The sequence below is a fragment of the Lissotriton helveticus genome, chromosome 5_1 (genome assembly GCF_964261635.1).
Source record: "Lissotriton helveticus chromosome 5_1, aLisHel1.1, whole genome shotgun sequence".
Classification (NCBI taxonomy): domain Eukaryota; kingdom Metazoa; phylum Chordata; class Amphibia; order Caudata; family Salamandridae; genus Lissotriton; species Lissotriton helveticus.
The window spans coordinates 925,045,992-925,071,998 of record NC_136065.1 but is presented as its reverse complement, the minus strand read 5'-3'; positions in this window follow the sequence as shown (position 1 = coordinate 925,071,998).

The window sequence follows — 26,007 nt, the reverse complement described above, 5'->3', positions numbered from 1 at the left end:
AATTCTCTACCTTTGCTTCGCATTTTCTTTTCAAATCTTCATATTTTGGTATTGTATCCGGAAACGTGAATTGAAAGCACCTTACGAGAGTACAAAGATAGTTATGATACAAGGTTCCATAAAGTTTGGCTTCAGTCTTGATATCTCCCGTATCATTTTTTGGGCATGCTGGTGTCACTCAGTCACAGAGAGGGAGATGTGTGGTGTATATGTGAACTGCACACTCCCCATGTAAACACATTTCAGGGTCTGCCCCCAGCCCCTGCCTTCTTACCTGCAACAGCAGAAAGTGCTTAAAAGGGGTCACAGGGAAACTGATTGTGCTTTCGAGTGGAGTCAGGGAGTGATGCTTTCCATGTTTTGAGATGTTACAAATCTTGTGACGTAATAGTTACATTTGAAAAGAAATGTTCATGGTGATTCAGATCAAACTCCAAGGTTTACCAATATCTGAAATTGCAATGTTCGGCACCCAGTTGCCATGTAAGACCGCAGGGAAAGGGCATTCACTCTGTCAGGCATAACAGTCAATCATTATTTTCACTTTAGGGCCGCATGACCAACCATACAAAGGATGTACAGGATAGGGTTAAGATATAGCAACTGCAATCTCAGATATGGGCCCACTCTGGAGGAATGTTGAGAGATCTTACAGGATTCGCGCTATAGGGCAGCTATGAGTGGTCCAAGCGAATAAGAACACCTGAAGCCAGCAGGGAGTTCTTGGGGAATAAAACCTCCAGCAGCATGTGAGGCCTGCGTGATCATACTTTGGGGGATCCAGGTCACCAGCAGCTTGTGAAGAGGCTTGAGAAGATCAGGGTGACCTGGAGGCCTCTGGAGAGATCATAGTGGATTAGTTCATGCGGTAGCTATCCAGAGAGCTCAGTGGTCAAGGCCACTGGAAGCCTGTAGCAAGGTCCAGGAGAATAAGAGCCTCTGGAAGTCAACATATGGGCACATGGACAGGCCTCAGCCCCAGGATACCTATGCAGAGGTCTAAAGGGATCAGAGACACAGGATACAATGAAGCAGTCTAGGAGGGGTCAGAGCCATCCAAAGCCTACAGAGGATAAGAACCTCTGGAGGACCGTGAATATCGCCAAGAAGATCAGAGCAACCATAAGGCCAGTGGACGGGTCTCTCGTGATGAGGGCCACCAGAAGGCCTGTGGATGGGTCTCTCGTGATGAGGGCCACCAGAAGGCCTGAGATGAGTATCCAAGGAGCAGCAGAGCCTTGAGATAGATGTTCAGAGGTCTAAAGGGATCAGAATCTCTTAAAGCCTACAGAGAGGCCCAACAGGATAAGTACCTCTGGACTGGAGGGCTGTGAATATGCCTTAGGACATCACTGCGACTCGGGAGAGGGGTAGATCAGAGGGACAAGGAGACCTGTGTGTGTGGCTGCGTGTGTGTGGCTGTGTGTGTGTGTGTGTGTGTGGCTCTGTGTGTGTGTGGCTCTGTGTGTGTGTGGCTCTGTGTGTGTGTGGCTCTGTGTGTGTGTGTGTGTGGCTCTGTGTGTGTGTGTGGCTCTGTGTGTGTGGCTCTGTGTGTGTGTGTGTGTGTGTGTGGTTCTGTGTGTGTGGCTCTGTGTGTGTGTGTGTGTGTGTGTGTGTGTGGCTCTGTGTGTGTGGCTCTGTGTGTGTGTGTGTGTGTGTGTGTGTGTGTGTGTGGCTGTGTGTGTGTGTGGCTCTGTGTGTGTGGCTCTGTGTGTGTGTGTGTCTCTGTGTGTGTGTGGCTCTATGTGTGTGTGGCTCTGTGTGTGTGTTGGGCTCTGTGTTGGTAGCTTTTTTTGTAGGTGGGTCTGTGAGGGTGGCTCTGTGTGTGTGTAGGTGGGTCTGTGTGAGGGTGGCTCTGTGTGTGTGTAGGTGGCTTTGTGTGGGTGGCTCTGTGTGGGTGGCTCTGTATGTGTGTGTGTGGCTTTGTGTGTGTGGCTCTGTGTGTGGGTGCAAATGCAATAGGTCTCGCATTTGCGAGAGATTAAGCTATTGGCATTGTAAATGACAATGCCATTTATTTATGTTTTAAAACAAAAAACATAAATAAAAATAATGTCATGAGCAATGCCAATAGCTCTAACTTTAACAATGCTGAGACCATTGCATTGGAAATGCTTGTTTCTTAACAAGTTAAGCAGTTTAGTGAGATTGTCATTAATCAAATGACAGCATGGCATCAGTGGGTCCAACTCAACAACAATAACATCTAGTGCGACTTCAAATTTAAATATTATGTTTTTATGTCCCAAGCAGCTAATCCATACCCCCGTTAGTGTATGTGCGTGACCATAAATCACTTCAAAAAGGTACAGTTCAGACTTTATAGACATTTGCTAAGGATTAACTAGAATTTCAAAATGATCTTGGGATGATGCTGTTTACCAGAGATTCCCCGTCGTTATTGCAACTGGGAGATTGTGGATACAGCCTGATCCACTTGGCCAAGGCAATAGGAAGTGGGTGGGCCACTCCATGTTCCCAGTTGGTTGATAACATCACTCTCAAATTACTTGCAATGCTGCACACCAAATTCTCACTTTCAAGAAACACTTTTTTACTATCTCGTGTTATGGGATTTTATCAGTCATTCCATTATTTTAATGAGCATTTTTTACAGCAATCTGGTTATAGAATTTGTAAGTGTGTGTTACTCTCTGTATATGTAATTTGTTTAGGGGATCTAGGAAGATGGCTGAAGAGGAGCAATAGCCGCAGTCAGTGCCTGTTACTTCAACAGAAGCACAAGAATCTGTTTCGCAAACGCATACTACTCTGAGATCCGCTTTCCTGAAGCATCAGCACTATTTCACTTGCAAACACATTTATTGTCCATACAATAAAGTACCCTCTACCATATATTATAAGGGTATTCAAAGTCATTGAGGAGTTACCTTACCAGACAGTGGAATGAGACCAAAGGCAAGGTTCCTTTGGAATGTAATGGAATGCCAATGTGACTCGGAATATCTTAGCTGCAGAGTGGACGTGAAGCTGAAGAGCTCCCTGGAATAACTTCACATCGGCTCCAAGTAAGAGCATTCAGTGATGCTCATGAAGACATCCTGCTTCTCTGGGTAAGTGAAAGAGTAGTAGGGAAACAATCAGAGTCAAGGTGAATCGCAAGTTGAAATAGCTTAGAAAAGGAGTTGCCGCACAGCCAAAAACAAGATGGGGTCTGTGACTCCATGATGAAATACTGCTGTTGAACTAGGTCCTTTTTACAGGGTTATCACAAAACTTTTTGCTTCTTCCTCCTATTTTTTTCTGACCTGTGGTTGTTGGCTATAGGACTGTGGGCACTTTACCACTGCTAATCAGTACTAAAGTGCATATGCTCTCTGTGTAAATTGTTGTTACAATTGGTTCTCCCTGATTGGCATATTTGATTTACTGGTAAGTCCCTAGTAAAGTGCACCAAAGTGGGCCTGGATCTGTATATCAAATGCTACTAGTGGGCCTGCAGCACTGATTGTGCCACCCACATGAGTAGCTCTGAAAAGGTAACTCAGACTTGCCACTGCAGTGTCTGTGCGCAGTTGTTAACTGCCATGTCGACTTGGCAAGTGCACCCACTTGCCAGGCCCTAATCTTCCCTTTTTCTACAGGTAAGGCATGCCTATGGTAGGCCCAAGGAACCCACTTGGGCAGGGTGTAGTGTATGTGAAAGGTAGGACATGTACTGGTGTGTGTGACATGTCCTGATAGTGAAATACTGCCAAATTAGTTTTTCACTATTGAAAGGTTATCCTGCCCCACAGGATAGAATGGGACTTTATTTATAACATCTTATAAATATAACTTCCCATTGGGACAAGATAGAGAAATAACGTTTAGGCTCAGAATTTAATAACGCATCTTTTAGTAAAGATGGTTTTTAAATTGTGTGTTTGAAACCGGCATTTCGTATATGCTAGCGACCCCTCGACAATGTGGCTGACACAAATTTTGCTTCACTTTTTGCAGGAGCGATTAAAAAAAATCCAACTCCTCCTACCCACAACCGAAAGAGTTCTCAGGTAAGAACGAGACCATCATGCAAAATAACTGATGTCGATTTCTGTAGAACAGAGCGCCCCCTTAATCACACTACTTACGTTCCATTATAGGGTAGAGTGTGCATGAACACCACGCAGTAACTGTGAGTAACGTTTGGCTTCATTATTTCTGTTTTGAATGAAGTAGTATTGATACGGCTCGGCTGAGCTTTACATTTCATTTAATTTAGGTTGCCCTGCGCCGTGGTTGCTGAAGAAAAGTGCAATTCGCTTGGTTTTGAATCTGGAGGTAAGATGCTTTGAGGTGGCTGTTGAGCCAGCTAGTAGTTTCAAATATGGTTTAGAGTACACACCTAATGCAGGTCTCCCTCTCCTTTCACAGTGTGTGGTCCTGATGAGAACTCCACAATAAGAAGAGTTCAAAACGCGTAGACCTTGTGTTCTCAAAGCCATAAGAAATCAACTAACAAAATGGAATTTTATGGATTATAGATTCGTGTTTACTTTAGAATCTATGGCTATGTGAAAATTTGTTTTCTGATAAAATTGACTGAAGATTGTAAATAAGTATAGTATGAGAGAAAGTATGTGTGAGAATGTTTGATAGTGATCTGGTATGATACTAAGTGTGCATGAGAGGAAGGGTGCGGTTTATGATTTATTGTATAGAATGTTTTACATGCAATGTTTGTTATAAGTTTTTTTGAAATGTGAAAAATTTGATAAAAAATGGTCAAAAAGTTCTAATGAAGTAAAATAAAACAAAACAAAGGATTGATTCAAGAAACTAAGGTCTCCTCACTTTATGTTTCATTTCAAAGGTGAGATGGAAAAAAGATAGCGAATCTAGATAGGCAGCATTGGCATTTCTTTTGTTTATAATACATAAGGCTGTGGCTTGGCCTTGCTGCTTGGGAGCCCATACCCAGTGGTGTTTAGTAGTTTAGAAAGTAGGCATTTTCGTGTTTAACCATTCTGTGTGCCTCTGCCTGTTTAGTATTGAATGTCTGGTTTTAAAGTGACAGGGTCTGGGGAGGTGCATTCTCTCAGACAGCCACCTAGGGGGTGATGTGTGTTCTTCCTTTCCTGAATGAGTCAGGGCTGGGCTGATTAGGTCCGGTCTGCATTTAGGGTGGTCGTAGGAGCTGTCCCTTGCACCTGAATAGGGCTTGTCTGCCTTACACAATGCTGTTTCCACCTCTTATCGGGCAGCTGCACAAGAGAGAACAGAACTGGTTTGGACTGGGCTCAGAGACCCTTGCACAAAGAGAACAAAGACATTTTTGGGGTATAAGTATTAGACCTAAAACCACTGAACTTTAGACTACTTCTGGAGCAAGAGGAACCTTTGCCAAGGAGAAGAGCTGAAGAAACCGAAGAGAAGTACTGCCCCTTCGCTGTGTGTGTGGGGTTGACCTTCAGTAGCTGTTTCTGCCAAGGAAAGGAGAAGAACTTTGCTGTGTGCTGTATCCCCTGCTTGAAGAAGACCTCCAAGGGCTTGAGTAGAGCTTGCCTTTTGTTTTGAAGCCTCAGGGACATAAAGGCTTCACCCCCAGCTCCCCTGAACTTCCTTGCTGGGGGATATGACCTGCCAAGAGAGTCCTGTGACTGTCTTGGGCCTCTGTAGGTTATACCTGCTGTTGGGAGCTGGAAAAGCAACGCAACTACAAGAAAATTTACGCATCGCTCTTCTTGTGACAGTTTTTCTGACGCAGCAACGCAGTGCGAACAGAATCACCACGCATCACCGCGCCGGTACTGAAACTGTCGCAGCGCCTGTCGCTACTGCAAGAACCGATGCATCGAGGGGGTAGCAGCTGAAGAAACCGACGTAGCACTGCTCGAGGATGCCGCATCGATCGCCAAAGCATCCCGGATTTCCACGCATCATACCTTTGCGCCAAGTTTCCTGATGCATCACTCGCGGACCAGAATCATCTTGGAATCAAAGCATCACTTCCCCCTACAGACTGGACACGACGCATCACATCTCCTGCCTGCAGCAGAACTGTTGCATCGCCTCCCCATGGTCTAAGTAACTGACGCATCTCTTTGTGTTTTCGACGCTTCCCATCTCTGCGGCTGTTTGGCCTTGTGAATTTTTTTACAACTACTGGTACTTTGAGAGAAATCACAAATCCATAGTTTTCTATGGACCCAGTTGCCTAAAACATTTTTTAAGTCATTTTATTAACACTTGTATGTTGGATTTGTGTTGTTTTGGTCTTGTTAAGTTTAGATAAAAATACTTTATTTTTCTAAACTGGTGTGGTGTCTATTTGTGGTGTTTTCACCGTGTTACTGTGAGTGTTGGTACAAATACTTTCCACATTGCTTTTGGGCTAATCCTGTGTGCTTGTGCCAAGCTACCATGGTGGTGAGCAGGGGTTAATTAAAGTGTGTATCCCCCTTACCCTGACTAGAAGCAAGGGTCTCTATTTGGACAAAGGTCATACCTCTGCCAACTAGACCCCCATTTCTAACAACTGCTGGGAGAAAACTGAACCATGGTCAGGATGTGGCAACGGTTGCTGAAGAAGTGTGCTAGAGAGAGGTCTGGCGGTGTCAGCAAAGAACTGAGACAGCTGGGCACATGGTCAGCAGAGTGAGAACCGTGATGCCTGTCCCAATGGTGGAAAGGTGGGAATACACAATAGCGCACTGCCGCTAGAGGTCCAGACTGATAAAGAATTGGAAGCTGAATTAATGCATTGATCTAACCAGCAAAGCAGTATTAGCGGAAATAATAATCCATTAAGACCATAGACATCAATTCATCCAAATGCCTGGGGTAGCAGAAGTGACATCAGATGCCATTTGACCTTTACTTTCACTCACACACACATGCTTACACATACACACACATTCACTCATGCACACTTTCTTACCTAAGCACACTCTGACCTACAAGCATGCACACAACATACATTTAAAAGCATTTTTTACTTACCTCAGCTGCCCGATAGGGTCATATTCCAGCTAATTGACCTCCATTTTTTTTTACTACACTAAAAGTGAATAACATGATAATATTTACTATTAGCATACTAAAAAAAACTAACTGAATACAAGGAAAGTGGAGCCCAAACCAACGTCCATAAGGACGAGTTGCCCCTGTGTTCCTGGCACTGATTTTGCCACCTCTGAGACCAGGGGTTGCAAAGGCAGTGCTAGGAGTTGTTTGGGGCCAGCCAGGAATCGCAACTGTAATCCCTAAATGACGACCACGATAAAAACAGGATCTTTTTTTTACCATATGGCTGGATGATTGGACATAATATCGAACTGCAAATATCGTAATGCCTTAATATTGTATTAAGAATATCCTAAAAACAAAAATATTGTGTTACAGAATATCATTGTCAAGAATATAATTATTGCGTATTTAATGTTGTGTTACATAAAATTGTTTTCTTTAATAAAGTTTACCTAAATATTGTTATTCATAATATCGTTTTCACATTGTTTTAATATATGTTAGTCAAAATATGAATTTAAATGATTAATATTGTTAGTATAATAGTCATTATTTTTACAAATTAAAAGTCTGAAATTTAAAAAAGTTTACTTCTTTTAAATTAAATAAGCAATGTATAATTCGGTTTGTAGTGGAATAGGATGGGTAGTGGATTAAATGATGATACATTTTATTGTTAATCAATTTTATAATGTAAGATTATTTATTATTTCTTAATAATTATGTAAATATTTTATTGTTTAATAGTTATGATATGCATGTAAGTTTTTATGTATATTTTTTAAATTTTTGATCCTTTTTTAGTATTGGGCTGTTGACTGTAGGGGAATAGGGTGTTTAAATTAAATATTTTATATTAATGTTAATTCGTTTTTAATTGCTATCTAATAATGTAGTTCATCGTGAAATTTTAATTATTATAATTGTTGTTTAAATTATTTTATTTTTTAAAAGTATATTTATATTTTGACTTTTTTAAAGCAATTGTTATTTCAGTAGTGGCTTGTTTTGGGGATTATAGGGTGGGAAGCAGCGAAAATACAAAAGGACCCAAATATAAAGGGCGTACAATTTAGTGTGGAGCAGAAAAAAATATGCTTGTTTGTTGGTGACGCATTGCTGTTTGTGACCGAACCTGCATTTCCCGATGGCACCCACATCCCAGTTGTATTGTATTGTATTGTAATTGAATTTATATAGCGCTTACTACTCTGATGAGGCGTTAAAGCACTTTTTCGGCGAGTAGCACACTACTCCGGAACCCATTAAAGGTTTAGTGTTGATTTGGTATTGTGAAATATGAAACTAATTTGATTGGTAGATAGGTTAGTCAGTTCTTTGGATTCAGAAGGATAGCGGAGGGATAAAAGGAGGAAAAAGGTTTGTATTTATATAGCGCTTTTTACCCCTGATGGGGTGTTGGAGCCCTTTTTACGGCAAGTAGCACGCTACTCCGGAACCCATAAAGGATTTGTGGTGAATTAGTACAGTGAAATATGAAAGTAATTTGAGTGGTGGACGTTAGTCAGTTATTTGGATTGAGAAGGATTGTGGAGGGATAGAAGAGGGACAAAAGTTTAGAATGTATATAGCGCTTGTTACCCCTAATGGGGTGTTGAAGCACTTTCTTGGCAAGTAGCACGCTGCTCCGGATCCCATAAAGGATTAGCGGTGAATTAGTATAGTGAAATATGAAAGTAGTTTGAGTGGTGGAAATTAGTCAGTTATTTGGATTGAGAAGGATAGTGCAGGGATAGAAGAGGGGAAAAAAGGTTTGCATTTATGTAGTGCTTGTTACCCCTAGTGGGGTGTTGAAGCGCTTCTTTTATTTTTTATTTTAGGTGAGTAGCACGGTACTCCGGAACACATTAAAGGATTAGTGTTGAATTAGTATAGTGAAATATGAAAGTAATTTGAGTGGTGGATGTTGTTCAGTTATTTGGATTGAGAAGGGTAGCAGAGGGATAGAAGTAGGAAAAAGGTTTGCATTTATATAGCGCTTGTTACACCTAATGGGGTGTTGAAGCACTTTCTTGGTGAGTAGCACGCTAGTCCAGAACCCATAAGGATTAGTGGTGAATTAGTATAGTGAAAAATGAAAGTAATTTGAGTGGTGGATATTAATTAGTAAGTTATTTGGATTGAGAAGGATAGCGGAGGGATAGAAGAGGGAAAAAAGCTTAGCATTTATATAGCGCTTGTTACCCCTAATGAGGTGTTGAAGCACTTTCTTGACGAGTAGCACGCTACTCCAGAACCCATAAGGATTAGTGGTAAATTAGTATAGTGAAATATGAAAGTAATTTGAGTGGTGGATATTAGTCAGTTATTCGGATTGAGAAGGATAGCGGAGGGATAGAAGAGGGAAAAAAAGGTTTGCATTTATATAGCGTTTGTTACCCCCAATGGGGTGTTGAAGCACTTTCTTGGCAAGTAGCACGCTACTCCAGAACCCATAAGGATTAGTGATGATTTAGTATAGTGAAATTGGAAAGTAAATTGAGTGGTGGATATTAATTAGTTATTTGGATTGAGAAGGATAGCGAGGGATAGAAGAGGGATAAGGTTTGCATTTATATAGTGCTTGTTACCCCTGATGTGGTGTTGAAGCGCTTCTATTTATTTTTTTTGGGGCGAGTAGCACTCTACTCCGGAACCAATTAAAGGATTAGTGTTGAATTAGTATAGTGAAATATGAAAGTAATTTGAGTGGTGGATGTTAGTCAGTTATTTGGATTGAGAAGGGTAGCGGAGGGATAGAAGAGGGACAAAGGTTTGCATATATATATATATATATATATATTCACTGAAAAAACCATAGGTTTCACACCAGTTATAGTTAGGTGGAAATTTTACTCGCATAAAACCATTGAAATTCCCACGTTATAGTTAGTTGGACTCACTATAACTTGCGCGTGCAATGCACTGCTGATGACGTCACATATTACATCACTCATGACATGGTCAGTGACATCACTCATGACATCACTGATGACTTCTCAAATGACATCACTGATGACATCATCCAGTGAATGTGTATCTTTCTGAAAAATAATCATGTGATCAAGCCTTCTCGAAGGCGAAACGCGTCATGGCGGCAGCGCTGGCTTTACTTTATTAAACCACCCTTGCACCAGCACTTTTTGGGTCGACTCTTTGTTGCTTTGGACTTGGCAGTTCTCTGTCTTTTGAGTGACAAACTTCGTGAATATATATATATATATATATATATATATATATATATATATATATATATATATATATATATGTATGTATATATATATATATATATATATATAACATTTCTATGGCAAAATGAAACCCCTCATTTTGTTCCTTTTCAAATTAAATGTATTAAGTGTTACCACTTTATTCCAATCAAGATGACTTCAGGTGTGCCATACTTTTGTCATAAGTAAGACTGTTAGCGTTCTAGTTGTTCTTTAGAACACTCTGGGACATTCTGTCATTGGGCTATAGTTGGGCTACATCTGGCTGATATTTGGGCTACATTTGGGCTCTTTTGTCTCTGGTGGCCATCTTGGGAGACAGCATATCAGAATTTTTTTAATGAAATATAAGAGGATTTGAGAAGTCACTCAAATTGTGCCCTAATTTTTCTTTCTTCAGCACTAATCATAATTTCTATGGCAAAATGAACCCCCTCATTTTGTTCCTTTGCAAATTAAATGTTTTAAGTGTTAACACTTTATTCCAATCAAGATGACTTCAGGTGTGCCATACTTTTGTCATAAGTAAGACTGTTAGCGCTCTAGTTGTTCTTCAGAACACTCTGGGACATTCTGTCATTGGGCTATAGTTGGGCTGCATCTGGCTGATATTTGGGCTACATTTGTTTTTTTTTGTCTCTGGTGGACATCTTTGGGCTACATTGGGCTACATTGGGCTACATTGGGCTACATTTGGGCTCTAACATATGTATAGCCCAATGTAGCCCAATATATATTTTTTCAAAGTTAATTTTCGTAAAAACCACTGGAGCATATATCTTGAGACATAGCAAAGGCACATCGGGGTTCCAGTCCCTACAATTTTGCCAAGTTTGGTGGAAATCCATTCAGCCGTTCGGGCTAAAAGTGAGTCCAACCGCCCTATGGAAATTAACATGGGGAAAACACGTTTTGGGACCCCCTTTTATCTCGGCCCCCGCTTGAGGGATCTCCCCGAAACTTTCAGGGAAGGAGCGGAGCGCAGCGAGGCAAAGTTAAGGAAAATTACAGGCAGATCCCTCATTCGGCGCCAAAGTTATTCCCAATAGAATGTTGCGGATTTCCTATGGAAAACGATCCTAACTATAACTACCTACTGGCGACCGTCAGTAGGTAATATATATATATATATAGTGCTTGTTACCCCTAATGGGGTGTTAAAGCGCTTCTTCAGTGAGTAGCACGCTACTCCGGAACCCATAAAGGATTAGTGGTGAATTAGTATGGTAAAAAATGAAATTTGAGAAGTGGACATGTTAGTTTGTTATTTCGATTGAAAAGGATAGTGGAGGGATAAAAGAGTAAAGGCTTTTGGACTTTTTTTTTTGGTAGGTCATAGCAGTAGTGGCATGTCTGGGATGAGTTAAAAGGGATGTGGAGGGGAAGAGTCAGAGGGAAGAGTTTAGAAAGGCTTGTTTTGGGAAACAGGGCCAGCTCTAGGGCGGTGCGACCGGTGCCACCGCACTGGGTGCTGGCTTCCTGGGGACGCCGTGTTTAAAAGTTTATTATGTTTTTAAATCACCTGCAGCAGCATTCCTTTCCTCTGCAATTACCTGGCCTCACAAAACTGTCACGATAACTCCTGTGAATAGTGTCCTTCCTAGAGAGAGAGATCAGAGTTTTGTAAAGTTGAGGTTTTGACTTATGTGAAGTTAGTGCAGAGGATTAATATGCCTGCTGCAAAGACCGTGTACCAATTAGATTACAGAGTACATATAATGTAAATAGATCAGCAGGTTACTGATTTTAACCCCTTCCGCACTCCCTCCCCAGTGCTGCGCACAACCAACGGCTGACGCAGCCCCGCCCACCTAATAGAACGCCCGCACCGCGGCGGAAAAAACGCCGCGGTTAAGGCATTAAAAGAGACATACTTTTGTTACTTGAAATTCATAACTTAAGTCCTAATATTGAACAGTGAGCTATTAACTTTCATCATAGAACTTCATACACACTACAAAGTACACATCAAAACATGGATTTATGTTGCAAAAACGGTTATTTTGGCTAGATATCAAATCTTATTATTAGAGAAAACTCCCAAATATGCTGTCTCATTTTCAACTCTGAGTTTGTGCTTCTCCTGACCAAGCACTCTCAAACTATACTGCCTACCAGTATGGATGGCATGTGATTCCTACACTTTTAAGGGCACATGCATCAATGAAAATACCGATCGCAAACTCCTTTGCGACCGGTATTTTTGCATTTGGGATGCATCAACCCAAATGCAATTTCGAAATGTAATTAATCGCAAAATTTGCAATTACTTAAATTGCAAATGCATTTAGGGAATCGCAAATTTCGATTCTCTAAATGCAATGCATGATGCAATTCCAAATTGCGAATTCGCAATTAGGGATCATAAATTAACATCAATTTGAACTTGATGGTAATTTGCAAAAACTGTGAAAAATGCACTTAAGTGCATTTTGCAAAGTTTCATGCTACACACACACATGCCTTTGGGGAATGTATGCGTGAAACATGTGGTAACATCTCAATTTTCAGGGGTGCACCAGGGTGTCCTTTTGGCACCCTTGAAATTGCAATTTGCGAGTACCTATTTGGTACTCGCAAATTGTGCATGCAATTCCCATTCATTCCTATGGGCCTATAGGTCCATAGGAATGATTGGGAAGCTATTCCTTAATCACGACTCGCAATTTGCAAGTCGCAATTAAGGAATATATAGGAATCGCAATTTTTTTTGTGATTCCTACATGCATAGGGATTTGCGAGTCCTAAATAGTGATTTCTTAAAATTCACTATTTAGGATTCGCAGATCATTGGCCCGATTCACAGAACTAATTTATGACAAAATCCTAAACTTACTACCATTTTGGTATTGACAGAAGGCACTTACTCATTTTGGTATTCACAGAAGGCACTTACTCATTTTGGTATTCACAGAAGTCAGGAGTCCTAACTTTAGGACTCCTAAACGCCTTCTGTGAATACCGAAAGTCTTACAGTTAGGATTTTTCTCAGTTTAGGAGTAGTAAAGTTAGGAGTCCTACAGTTAGTTCTGTAAATCAGGCCCCATGCCTTTGAGGCATGTGGCCCTAAGTCCTTTGGCGTATGTAACATTTCCTACACACTAATTTACACACGTATGATTGATTATCTCTGTGCAATGTGTGTGTGATGCAAAGTGCTCTGACGCTCTACACTGGTATGAGTGGCGCTATATAACTAATTTAATGCATCTATAGTGAGTGTTTTGGAGACTTGGGCACTGTTAAAGGGTACTAGTGAGAGAATCTGTAATGGAGGTGGTCATTTGGGGAGGGGCGCCAACAAACATTGTCACACAGGGCGCCACCAGAGCTAAAGCCTGCCCTGTTTGGGAGATCAGTAGAGTAACAGAGGTGGCAGGTGGTGCAAGGAGGGGTAGAGTAGGGGAGAGTCTAAAAAGAGATATTTTGGGGATCGTAGTAGTGGTATGGGGTTTCGGATGAATGAGAGAGTGGAGGTAGTGGCGTATGTAACATTTCCTACACACTAATTTACACACGTATGATTGATTATCTCTGTGCAATGTGTGTGTGATGCAAAGTGCTCTGACACTCTACACTGGTATGAGTGGCGCTATATAACTAATTTAATGCATCTATAGTGAGTGTTTTGGAGACTTGGGCACTGTTAAAGGGTACTAGTGAGAGAATCTGTAATGGAGGTGGTCAGTTGGGGAGGGGCGCCAACAAACATTGTCACACAGGGCGCCACCAGAGCTAAAGCCTGCCCTGTTTGGGAGATCAGTAGAGTAACAGAGGTGGCAGGTGGTGCAAGGAGGGGTAGAGTAGGGGAGAGTCTAAAAAGAGCTTTTTGGGGGATCATAGTAGTGGTATGGGGTTTCAGATGAATGAGAGAGTGGAGGTAGTGGGTATACTTATAGAGGTATAGGTTGAGAAAAACGGTGAGAAATAGGTTAGTGCATTGGAAAGAATATTAGAAAGAGGTTTGAGATGAGTCAAAGAGTTGAGGTAGAAGATATATTGAGAGAGGTATAGGGTGAAAATAGGGTAGTGCATTAGATATGCTGAATTAGAAGAAAGTAATAAATATATAGATCCATAAGTACTTGGAAAGTTTATAGATGCATAAAGGGAGTAAGTATATGCAGATTAAAGATATTGATAGAGTTATAGGGTGAGAAATAGGGTAGTGCCTATAATATATTTTTTGTAGGAAAGTAATAAATATATAGATCCAAGTACATGGAAGGTTCAGTTCAGTTCATAGAGTCTTTATTTCGATTATAAAACCATAAAAGGCATTACAATCGATTAAAAATGTACTAGTTAAAAATACTTTGTTAAGAATAAATGATTCATGGTGTTAATATAACAGATACAGTTAAAATAAGTATTAAACCACAATTCAGCGACTCTTGTATATAAAACAATTATTATAAGAAGAATATAAAAATTAAAATAGGATAAGCCGTGCGGTATCTACCCCATTGTACAGAAGTATGACGGAATCAAGCTACCCCACATCCACATACCATTTAGACAAATCAGGTCAGTGTGCCCTAAGTTTATTAGCCCGAATCATCCATACCCAACTCAGGAATTTAGCAATGGCAATACCAAAAGATTCCTGGGCAAATGTCTGTAGAATCCTCAAGGCTTCAATGGCAACTCTAGGGCCAAGATTAGTACAAATAGGTTTGAGCCATTTCCTCCTTGGTGAGCTGTAGGCCGGGCAAACAAATAGTATGGGGGGATGATATCTGACTGTCCCAGGCACGAGGGTCACAATTCTGTTGTGGGCTTGTGCCATCTACTGGTGAAAGCTATAATCGACAAAGAACCTACCCTAAACTGGTGGTAGAGCTTCCTGTCCATTGGTTTTGAAATGAAGTACCAGTAGGGGTCATACCCTGGCTCGTGCTTTAACAATAGGAAATCCCTGGTCAAGGTAGGTCCAGTAATAGAGGAGAAGCACTTCATCTTCACCAGATCCATATAGACAGCTGTAAGCTCTTTTTTTGAGGGGAACAAGGTTGATTCCGGATTCTCCCACAAGTTACCCATCCCCATCTCTATCAAAGTTTCTTTTATATACTGAAGCCATCTGATCTTACTTAGGGTCCCCACCCCCCTGAAATCCAAAAGGGCTTTAGCATACAGGAATAGCTCAGGGGTGACCCATAGCCTTCTCCAAAGGGCTATAGGCTTGAATCGAGCTAGGTCCACAATATGATAACATCAGAGAGATCCAAAAATACCTATTAACGCCCTCATAAATTTATTTTGGGGCGGTAACCAGGGGTGTGGTGTCCACATGGCCCCATAATTCCGCGCCATATAAGATAGGGCTTACAACTTTGGTGCTGTATATTTTAAGGGCAGGGGCTATAGGTTTGGTGAGTGAAAGCCTATGTTCTTTTAGAAGGGCCCCAGCCAACTGTGCATGCTTCAAAGCAAGCATGTCGATCTGTGGCTTCCAATGCAGCTTCCTGTATAAGGTTATTCCCAGGTAGGTAAACACATTGGTCTGCTCTAATACAACATCATTCATATAGACTTTGCCCTTAATAACTTTAGATTTATGGAGAACCATAAATGTTGTCTTGTCCACATTGACCGCCAACTCATGATCGCGGCAGAACTCCTCAAAACGGGACAGAGCCATCCGGAAACCCAGATTGAGTCTTAGATAGAATCAGGGTGTCATCCGCGAACATGAGTAGGGGAGAGTTCAGGCCCCCAAGAGATGGTGCATCATTGGGACATGTGGAATAGTATTGCACAACCCTGTCGATGAATAAGGAAAACAAGGTAGGCGCGAGAACGCGTCCTTGGCGCACACCCTATGTCACCGGAAATTTATCTGTGACCTCTCCATGTGTACCCCATCTAATATGAGCGTTATTGGAGTCATGCAATCTAACTAACATTACTAGCAGCTCCAAAGGCATCCCCACTTCTAAACAAGCATTTGCTATGCAATAGGTCTCGCATTTGTGAGAGTTTGAGCTATTGGCATTTTAAATGATAATGCCTTTTATTTATGTTTTGAAAACCTGCAAGCGGTGCATAAACACACACTTTGTACTTCTAGTTGTTGCTTACGAGAAGCAAGGCAGGCAGAAACTGCATCTCTTTTACAGCCAGCCTTGCTTCTCGTAACCAAGGACAATAAGTACAATGTGTGTGTTTATGCACCGCTTGCAGGTTTCCAAAACATATAAATAAAAGGCATTGTCATTTAAAATGTCAATAGCTAAAACTCTCGCAAATGCGAGACCTATTGCATTGCAAATTCTTGTTTCCTTGGTTAACATGCGCACTCCTGTCAACAGTTCCCATGTCATGTGTCGCCTCTTACTCCTGCCCTGAGTTTTATTCAGCAGCACTACGTGTAGGTGGAGTTCTTGGCCAGATACAGTCCACAAATAAAAAACTATTGGCTGAGATTGATGCTGTAATGAGTTACATATGATTGATGTTGCAATGCATGACATATGATTGATGCTGCACTGTGTGACATATGATGGATGCTGTAATGCGTGACACAGTGCCACTTAAAAGATCCCCATATGCAAGGCACAGTTGTTGTGAGTACAGTTTGGCTAGTGCCATTTGTGCTTCCCTATATCTGACATTAAAGTGAGTGACGCGTGCAACCAGAGGTCCTTGAGCAGCTGAGGTTTTAAAGTGGCTTTCTTTTAGTCCTTTGAGTGCTGCGCTGGGCGCATCAGCAAAGGCCATTTAACAACTACACAAACTGGGTGAAAAGTTCCCACAGTAAATTATATCAATAGTTTACATCTCAGAGCTGAAAGCGTAAAGAAACTTAGTGCGTCTAAACACGCAACAAACTGATTTTCAAATTTTTAACAAACACGCTCGCTGAGATTTTGTTGCTTTACATCTAATCTCACAAGGTTACCGCCCATATTGAATTTAAATTATATATATAACCTATACACAATGTTGGGGAGTTGGTCATTTTCAACCTATTCTTATATTGTAACAAGTTTCGTAAGCTAACTTGTACTGGTCTTCCGTGTTAATGCTTTTGCTTACTGTCCATTGTGTATATAAATTCTATGTGTGATGGTAAATTTAAATCAGAGGACGCATTCCTGCTGCTTCTTTGACTACTGACAGCTCCGTTCCCACAGAAACAGCGTCTGAGATTACAATCACAGAATCACACTTACAGCAGAACATTGCCCAGCTTCGTTGCCCTGCCGCAGAATTACAGCCCAAACCCGCAGCCATAAATAACTGTGACCTGGACAAACTAGCTATCTCATCTAGTAAACTAGAGCCTGCCTTCAAACCCAACATTACAGAGTACAAGGCGAGCATGAGCAGCGCAGTACAGAGCATCAGCCTCAGCTTGCAAACTAGCAATACCGGGGCCTCTTACAGTTTCCGCGTGAGTCCATGCTGCGTACAACCCTCGCTCTGCCTTGCTGGAGTCAGATTCACTCAACTTTGGTTTATTTTTACTTTTTCTCTTAAGCGATGTTCAAGCTCCATTGCAACTCCGTTCTTCTTCACAAATGTTGGTAATGGTAGTGCAACAGATAAAGGTCACTGAAAGAACACAGAGCCAGGTTCACAATTTATTGTAGCCTGAGTCACATGGCCAAAAAACGAGTTAGGAGAGCTGCGAATAAAACAAGCCATAGTGGCTGCTGATTTTTCTTATGCAACTAACAACCATTGACAGAGCCAATAGTCCTGACTTATTGTAAGTATGATGTTACTTGCTGTGTCATATATCTGGATGCAATGACAGAAACAGCAAAATACAAGTCGGGCGGCACACTATGCTATACACAGATGTTTAGGGTATGTGTTTTTAAGCCACACCCTTAATTACACTGGCCACGCCCCTTTGAGAGACCCGCTAGTCTTTTTTCATCCCACTTAAAGCCCTGCTTGAAAGCAATATAATATCGAACTATCTTTTTCCATCCACCAACAGATTCTGACCCTCAAATACTGTAGCAGCGGCTGGTACAGGCAGGACAGGGGCACTCACACGTCGGGGTCACTGTACCACTCAAACCACACACCATGGTTTGCACTGCGCACCGTGGCCACGGGTGTATGCAAGAGACCCAAGCCTCAAGTTAGAGAATCATCGTGAAAGAAGGAAGCAGGGCTCTCATGACCGCACAAACCTTAACATAAAAATGTTTGCTTTTGCAAAACAGAAAAATTCAAACAGCGTTGCTGCCTTAGCCATAGATCAATTTTCGACAGGAACCCCCAGCTGGCAGGGCAGCAATCATGGCGGCAGCTTCTGCGATGCCAGCAAATCCTGCGAACGAACACGGACAGGCTGCGCGGCTGCATCCTGCCAGGAGGGAAATCTGCTGCACTTTACTTCACATCATCTGTAGCATGAGACACTGCTGTGAATCTCATTACTGGCGCGCAAGCTCCCGTCTCAGCACGCGGGGCTCGACGGCTCATCCCTGCCGCGGCAGAAGTGACCTGTGTGCAAGGCTCAGTTTTGCTTATGATGAAAGCAGCAGTAAAATTGTAAAAAAAATTGTAAATTGATACTTGTATAGCGCACTACTCACCCGCAAGGGTCTCAACGCGCTTGTACGAATACCGCTGTGGAACCCATCCTGGCTTTCTCTGTGAGGTGTCCACTCCTGGGCACCCCCAAGGTGGAGGCCAGGCATCCTTAGCATTGTGGGGTCCGTTGTGGAGATTAAGCAAGCTATTGCCCAGAGTTGCAGAGTGGGACTGCATGATTGGAATAGGCACCGAGGCGAAAATGATCAGGTCCGTGGAATTTTTTTTTAGCCCAAGACCCGCCGAGGTGGGAAATTGAACCCTGGTCCCGGGCTAGACCTCTGCATCAGGGTCTGCCGCTCTAACCATTGAGCCACACTTCTCCAGTCCGTTTGTGTCTTAGGGTGGTGCGAATGAACCAACATTGTAACAGGCCAGAGTCGCGCCAGTGTTCTGGCTTGGCTCTAAAAGCCTATGCACGAACGTAGCCTTCAACATATTTCAAATGTAAGCCATGCAACAAATATCTCTTTTCAAAATTTGATAAACGTGCCTGCGCGCCTCATTTGTTTTTAGTTTTTCTCTTAAGCAATGTTCAAGCTCCATTGCAACTCCGTTCTTCTTCACAAATGTTGGTAGTGGCATAGATAAAGGTCACTGAAAGAACACAGAGCCAGGTTCACAATTTATTGGTGGAGCCTGAGTCACATGGCCAAACAAGGAATAGAACGCCCTTGTGTGGCTTTCCCAACTTAAAAGGACCAGTTCTATCCCCAAAGCAATTAAAAACAAGCTCGCGTGGCAGCAGGGGGGAGGAGGGGGACCTGCACTTGCAGGAGCGATAATTGCTGCCATTTGGCGGCGCGCGCTCCCGCAAGATGATCGCCTCACGTGCACGCGTTGCCATTGATGGCAATGCAACACGTGCACGTTTTAGGTCCAAAAAGCAAGTCGATTACATGAGGTCCCCTCCTATGCAACGCACGTGCGTTGCGTAGGCGAGACCTAAAAAGCTCTCCACATTTTGTTTCTGGGAACCAAGTCGAAAGCGGATTTTAAATCAATAAAAGCCGCGTATAACGTGCCCCCACCTACGATAACAGCCCTCCAGTAAATCATCACAAACCTGAGCACCTGGTCAATTGTGCTGGTATGGGGGCGGAAACCTGCCTGCAGGGCTGATAATTTCTGAAAATTCTCTATCCACAGTTGGATTCGACTTAAAACTAACCTGGCAACTATTTTCTGAATAGAATCTATGAGGCTAATAGGCCTATGGTTGCCAGGGAGTGCTCGATCCCCCTTTTTATAAACCGGTATAATGACTGCACCGGACCAAGTGTCAGGGTTACACGCACCGCTGGCAATGGAATTGGCCAGATAGGTGATATAAACCACCCAGTTGGCCTTGTTGTGGGCAAATAATTCTGCTGGCACACAATCAGGGCCCGGGGCCCTACCTCTCGAGATAAGGGAGAGGACTATCTCAACCTCAGAGTTGCTAAATAATAAAATAGGAATCGGGTGGGTATTTTAAATTTGTCCAGAATTTTATCAGTGGTAGAGAACTGGGCAGGAAAATACAGGGCCCATTGTTACGGCTGGACATAGTGAATTGGTTTGAAAGGTTTCCCGTCCCTCCCCCATTTCACTAGCTGCCAGAATTGTGTCATACTCCTCTCTTTACTAGCTAGGAGAAGGTTGTGCCATCGGGAGTCATCCCACTTCTTTTTGGCTTTAAGTTGGGCTGCTTTATAGTTCGCCCTTGCATGTTTAATTTCTCCCATGTCTTTGGATCTAATGGCCTTTGACAATAAGCGATATGCCTCTCTGCAGCTTTTGTTATACCTGGAGGCCTTTAATGGCCCCGCCTCTGCCTTCTTTTTACTAGTCTTGATGAAAAAGGTTTTAAGATTAGAAAACAGATCTCGGTGTACCTGTGGGGACATTATATCAATATCCGTCTGTGTGGCGCAGCTTTAAAGGCAGGATATTGAGTGGGCAACCAGGGCGTTCATTGCATCTAAATCCCCTTTGTTCTCAATAAGCCTGGTCCATCTTACTCTCCTCATATAATTTGAAAGTGATACTACGGGAGGGAGTTCACCTGATTCCTTTTTAGTAAGATTCTGTGGAGTCAGGGCCTTAGTTGTAAAAATCAACAGGTCATAATCACTTTCCTTGTGTTCCTGGACCCTCATATCAATTAGGGAATGCCATGATTCAACATTAAGAAGAATAAAATCAATACGGCTACTCCTAATGCCATTGTTAAAAGTATGCACACCCTTCCTATCCGAGTGGGGCCTCCCATTCGCTGCTCACACTCCCCTTCCTAAACACAACCCCTTGAGTTGCAAGGCAACTTCTGTCCATTTTTTGATTGGGCACAAATCTAGGGTCGGAATGTTCCACTGCATATCCTCATCTGCACTTAAATTACCGTCCTCTAGGTCCAATGGTTCAAAGGTGCAGTTGAAGTCCCCCATAATTAGCAAGTTGCACCCATCCCTCTGGTTATCTAAAAAACTGTCAAGGAGGTCAACAGTCTCAGATCGTCTCCCACCCGGTTGTCCTCTGGCATAAACAATAATTGCCAAGGTATCAGCCAATTTGCTGTCTCACCCAAAAAGTGAGACCGCCAGAGGGTCTACCTTTCCGCCCCCCTAGTGCGGGGTTAAAAAAAAAATTAAAAACCCAGGCTGGTAGACCTGGTCAATAGACCAGGTCTCCTGGAAAGCCAGGAGATCAAACTGTCCGACAAACACTGCCCAGTCACCTGAAGCAGTTTTGGGTAGAAGTCCTGCGATGTTCCAGGAACCTACTGTCATGACAGACTTATGATCACCTTGCGGTACACTTCCTGGAGAAGAGGGAGGAGGGCTATATCCTCCACCTTTGTACCAAGACCCTGGGGGCAGTGATGTATAATAGGGCCTAGTAGATGTATATTGGCCATATCTGTCTGCACCTCACTTCTCTGTCTCACTTGAATAGGATAGACTCCCCCAAGATGACCAAGTTTGTTATATGGTACGTCCCCCTCATGGAAGGTACGTAGATGCATAAAGGGAGTAAGTATAAGTAAATTAAATATGCATTCAATAAACTCTGGTTTTGAAGTGTTGTGCTTAAAAATTTAATTTAAACATAATTATTCTACATGTTATTACAAAGCAATACACATATATAGGTATATATCTATAGTGCAAATAAATGCCTATATACAGAGGGATATGCTGTATATTTCTGTTTGCGTATGGTGCTTATGTGGGGAAGAGCCAATTCTTGAGTAGTTTTCTGAAGATAAGGTGGTTGTTGGTGGATCTTATGTTGTGGGGTAAAGAGTTCCATATTTTTGGCTGCTTGAACAGAGAAGGATGTGCCATCCATGGTTTGTTACTTGTATCTTGGGATTTTGAGGCGAGGTCCCACTCTAGAGTGGAAGTTCCTATGATGAATGTGTTTGGTGATTTTATTCCTGATGAAGAGCGGTCCCATTCCATGTATGGCTTTGTGGGTGAAACAAAGCAGCTTGAACGTGGATCTTCAGGCAACCAGTAACCAATGCAGGGCTTTCAAGAAAGGGGAGATGCGGTCTCGTGGTTTGATATGCAAGACTAGCCTGGCAGACGAGTTCTGAATCATTTGTAGGTATCCCAGTTGGCATCCTTTTAAACAGTTGCACATTTCAGAGTTCATAAAGCCAACTCGGAGATAGTAAACCTTATACTCCCTGGGACTGAGGTCGAGGAATTAAAGCAAGGCTGCCATTTCAGGCAGACAGAAAAATCTATAGGGTACCTGGGACAGAATGTTACCTTCTTGTTGTCTGGAATGATTAAAGCTAATTGGCCTCCTTTGAGGAGATTGATCCAGATGGATCTGAATAACTGTAAATCCCTGAGTGTGTTGTGGTGGGGAGACTGGCCACAGTCAAATGTAATGTCTTCTCTACACTCCTTTATTTATATCCGCTACGTCAATCCCATTCCTAAGGATGAAATAACATTGCTACAGAAGAAAATTGTGACATCTGTGTGGGGAGGTAAGAGGGCAAGAGTTTCTAGAAACATTATGTCAACATCAAGATCATGGGGTGGACTCACGTTACCAGATGTTTGGAGATGCTACCATATAGCTCACCTGAGACTACTACATGCCTGGATGGTCCAGAAAACGGACATTAAACATAACGTGGGTATTCAGATGCCTGGTCATGGACAGATCTTTCTGGGAAATTATTTGGCTTCCTATGCAATCTAGACCTAAAAATGTCTATATCAGCATGATAATTAACACAATGCTGACATCCAAAGTTTGGGATAGGCCTCATACCCCTCAGTAATAGAGATAAAATAAACTTTGAAGAGTTTGAAAAATACATTACAGATGTTCACCTTCAAAAGGGGTCATTTTGTATATGTACAAGCTGTTAAAGGAAGGTGAGGGTGCGAGGAAGTGGCGATATCAGATAACATGGGAAAGGTGCTAGAGAGGGAGCAAGAGATTAAATGATAGGATACCCACTTGGACGGTACAGTAAGCATTCACAAGAATATCATCCCTGGAGAACCAAGGTATAAACTGATGTACAATTGGTATATATTGGTACTTAACTCTACACAGACTGACAGCTATTTTTTCCAGACACTTTAGGGGAATACTGGACGTGTGGATACACCGAGTGATCCACTATATATACTTGGTGCTTGTGTGGAACGTTGAGACACTTTTGGCTGGAGGTGCTCCGCAGAATTATACAAATAATTGTATATTCCATTGTTAAATCTCCAGATGTTATCCTGCTGGATCTAAAAGACAAGAAAGCCAAGCAAATGACAAGAACAGACAGGATTCTAATAAGCCACTTTCTTTCTGCAGACAAATTATTAATAGCAACAGACTTTAAGTAACCTGAACCACGCATCTATAGCCGATTCAATTCTAACCTATGAATACTTCTGGTGGTGAAAACATAACACACACTTGAACAAGTAAAATAAGCAATTCAAATCAGTTTGGAAGCTGTGGATTGGGCATCTCCTCTGAACTAAAAAGACCCCAAAGAGTAAGAGCACTGGCCCTGAACTACTAAAGGGTGGTTTACTTGGAAAATAATGAAAATAATGGGAGGGAGAGGCAACTGTTTGGAGAAATAAGGCTCCCAGTTTTCTGTATTTACTAATTTCACAGATAGATACAGACAAAACCCGACCTTGGGACCAGTAGCTATATGGATTGACAGGTAAGGGAGTTAAAAAAGAGAACAAGTTATTAATGAAGCTTAAACTCGTGTAGATGTGTAGCTGTTGACATCAGTGCTTGGCCCTCTCCCCACTCTGGTGGTCCAAGCTAGGAATCTTGAAATTACTTTTCACTCCAAGCTCTCTTACAAGATCCAAACTAACTCCTTGGCCTCCTCATGCTTTCATTCTTTAAAAATGCTGAAGAACATTCTTCCATTTTTGCCGCCAGACTTACAGACGGTTGTAGTTACCTCAATGGTGCATTCAAAATTAGACTACTGTAACGATCTTTATACTAGAGCCCAACAGAATGTTTTGAATAGACTCCAGAGGCTGCAAAATGCAGCAATCCAGATGCTAACAATAATGAAGCAATTTGCACCCATGTCAAAAGCTAGGCACAACCTACACTGGCTGCACATCAGAAAAAGAATTGTGTTCAAAGCACGCTGCATAGAGCACAAATCGCTTTCTCTTGCAGGCCTTAGTCTGTTTAGAGATAAGTTTAGACAATATATCCCCAACAGACATCTGCGTTCGGCATTAGCTAATAAAATGCTAGTTCTAAACATCTCTAAATCCTCTTGGGGTGGTAGAAGTTGTTTCTACGTAACCAGTCACCTTTGGAACCAAATGCCTGATCCTTTAAGGAACATCCCTAATCACTTGGCTTTCAGAAAGTTTCTAAAGACCTGTCTATTTATCTCAGCTGTCTAATCCTCTACTATGACAGTTTCAGGCTTTTTCAATTCAGGTAGCACCTAGATGCTTTTCAGCATGTGTTTGTGCTTTAAAATTTTAAATCAAATCAAATGGTTGTTACTAAAACGTGCATGTTTTCATACGAGTGTATTTATCATGTTTAGGTATTCATATCATTGAAACTTGACAGACGTTCAAGTATGAGTGTAGAGTTATCTGTTAAATAAATATGGAAATATACCAGTTTCAGGGGCTTTTTTTTAACCATAAATCTAAATAAATATGGATAAACACAGGTGAAATCAACAAAAAATAAAGACAGATGGAAATGTCAAAGAATGAATACTATATAATAGGGACTTCTTGTTGTAAAAGTGGGTAGGGGTGGAAAAAGGGGCCCGGCGCCTTTAAGTTTAAAAAAATGATTAAAGCATGTCCAGATTCAATACAAAATGTTCATGAAAAGAGAACGTACGGTAGAAAGTATTTCATTACATATACATGTTAATCACAATGCTCTTCTCCCAAAATCTTAATTGCTTGGTCCCTTACTCTTTTATATGAAAGAGAAAATATTATTCTAGATAAGTGGAATGATTGCAGAACATTTAAGTGAGGAAATAAACCCAACACTATGCAGCTAGTAATGTGATGAAAAACATATTATAAGCAGTTTAGTGGAAATCACTCTAAAAATGTCTGTAGTTTAGGAGGCATGGGAGCAGATGCCTGTCAATATAGTGAGGTTAATATCATTGATCTGCACTCATATTGACTTCAAAATATAAATTTACCAGCATATTGTCAAGGTGGGCATACGTATGGAAATGCGCTATTCTTAACTCCACTTCTACTTACTTTGATGATATGTTGGTAAGTGACACTGTGGAGACGATGTGAGCAGTTGCCGACATAAAAACTTGATATTTAGGTAGAGATTCAGGATAACATGCAGATTTGGTATCCCTTGATGAGGCATCTGAAACAAGATGGCCTGCCTAATGACTTTCATTTGGACTACACAATATAGGGCTTATTTATAATTGCAGAATTTCCTACCCTTCTATTACTATTAATGCGCTTTACTCAAACCACTTAGATATATATCATATATCCTCTTTCACACAGCCAAAAAAGTAAAAAAGAAAAGAAAAACTGAAATGTCTGGGGTGGATAAAAAAATCACTGTGCCTACTACAGACCCGCATGCCACCATCTTCTTCCCTATCATGTAGGGTTGCCACCTGGACAGTATTTTCTTACCAGCCTAGCTTGGACATTTACATGCAGGCTGGAAAAAAATCTTAGGCAAGGCAGTGTAATCTGTTATTTTTTCCCTTCTGGATCATAAACCT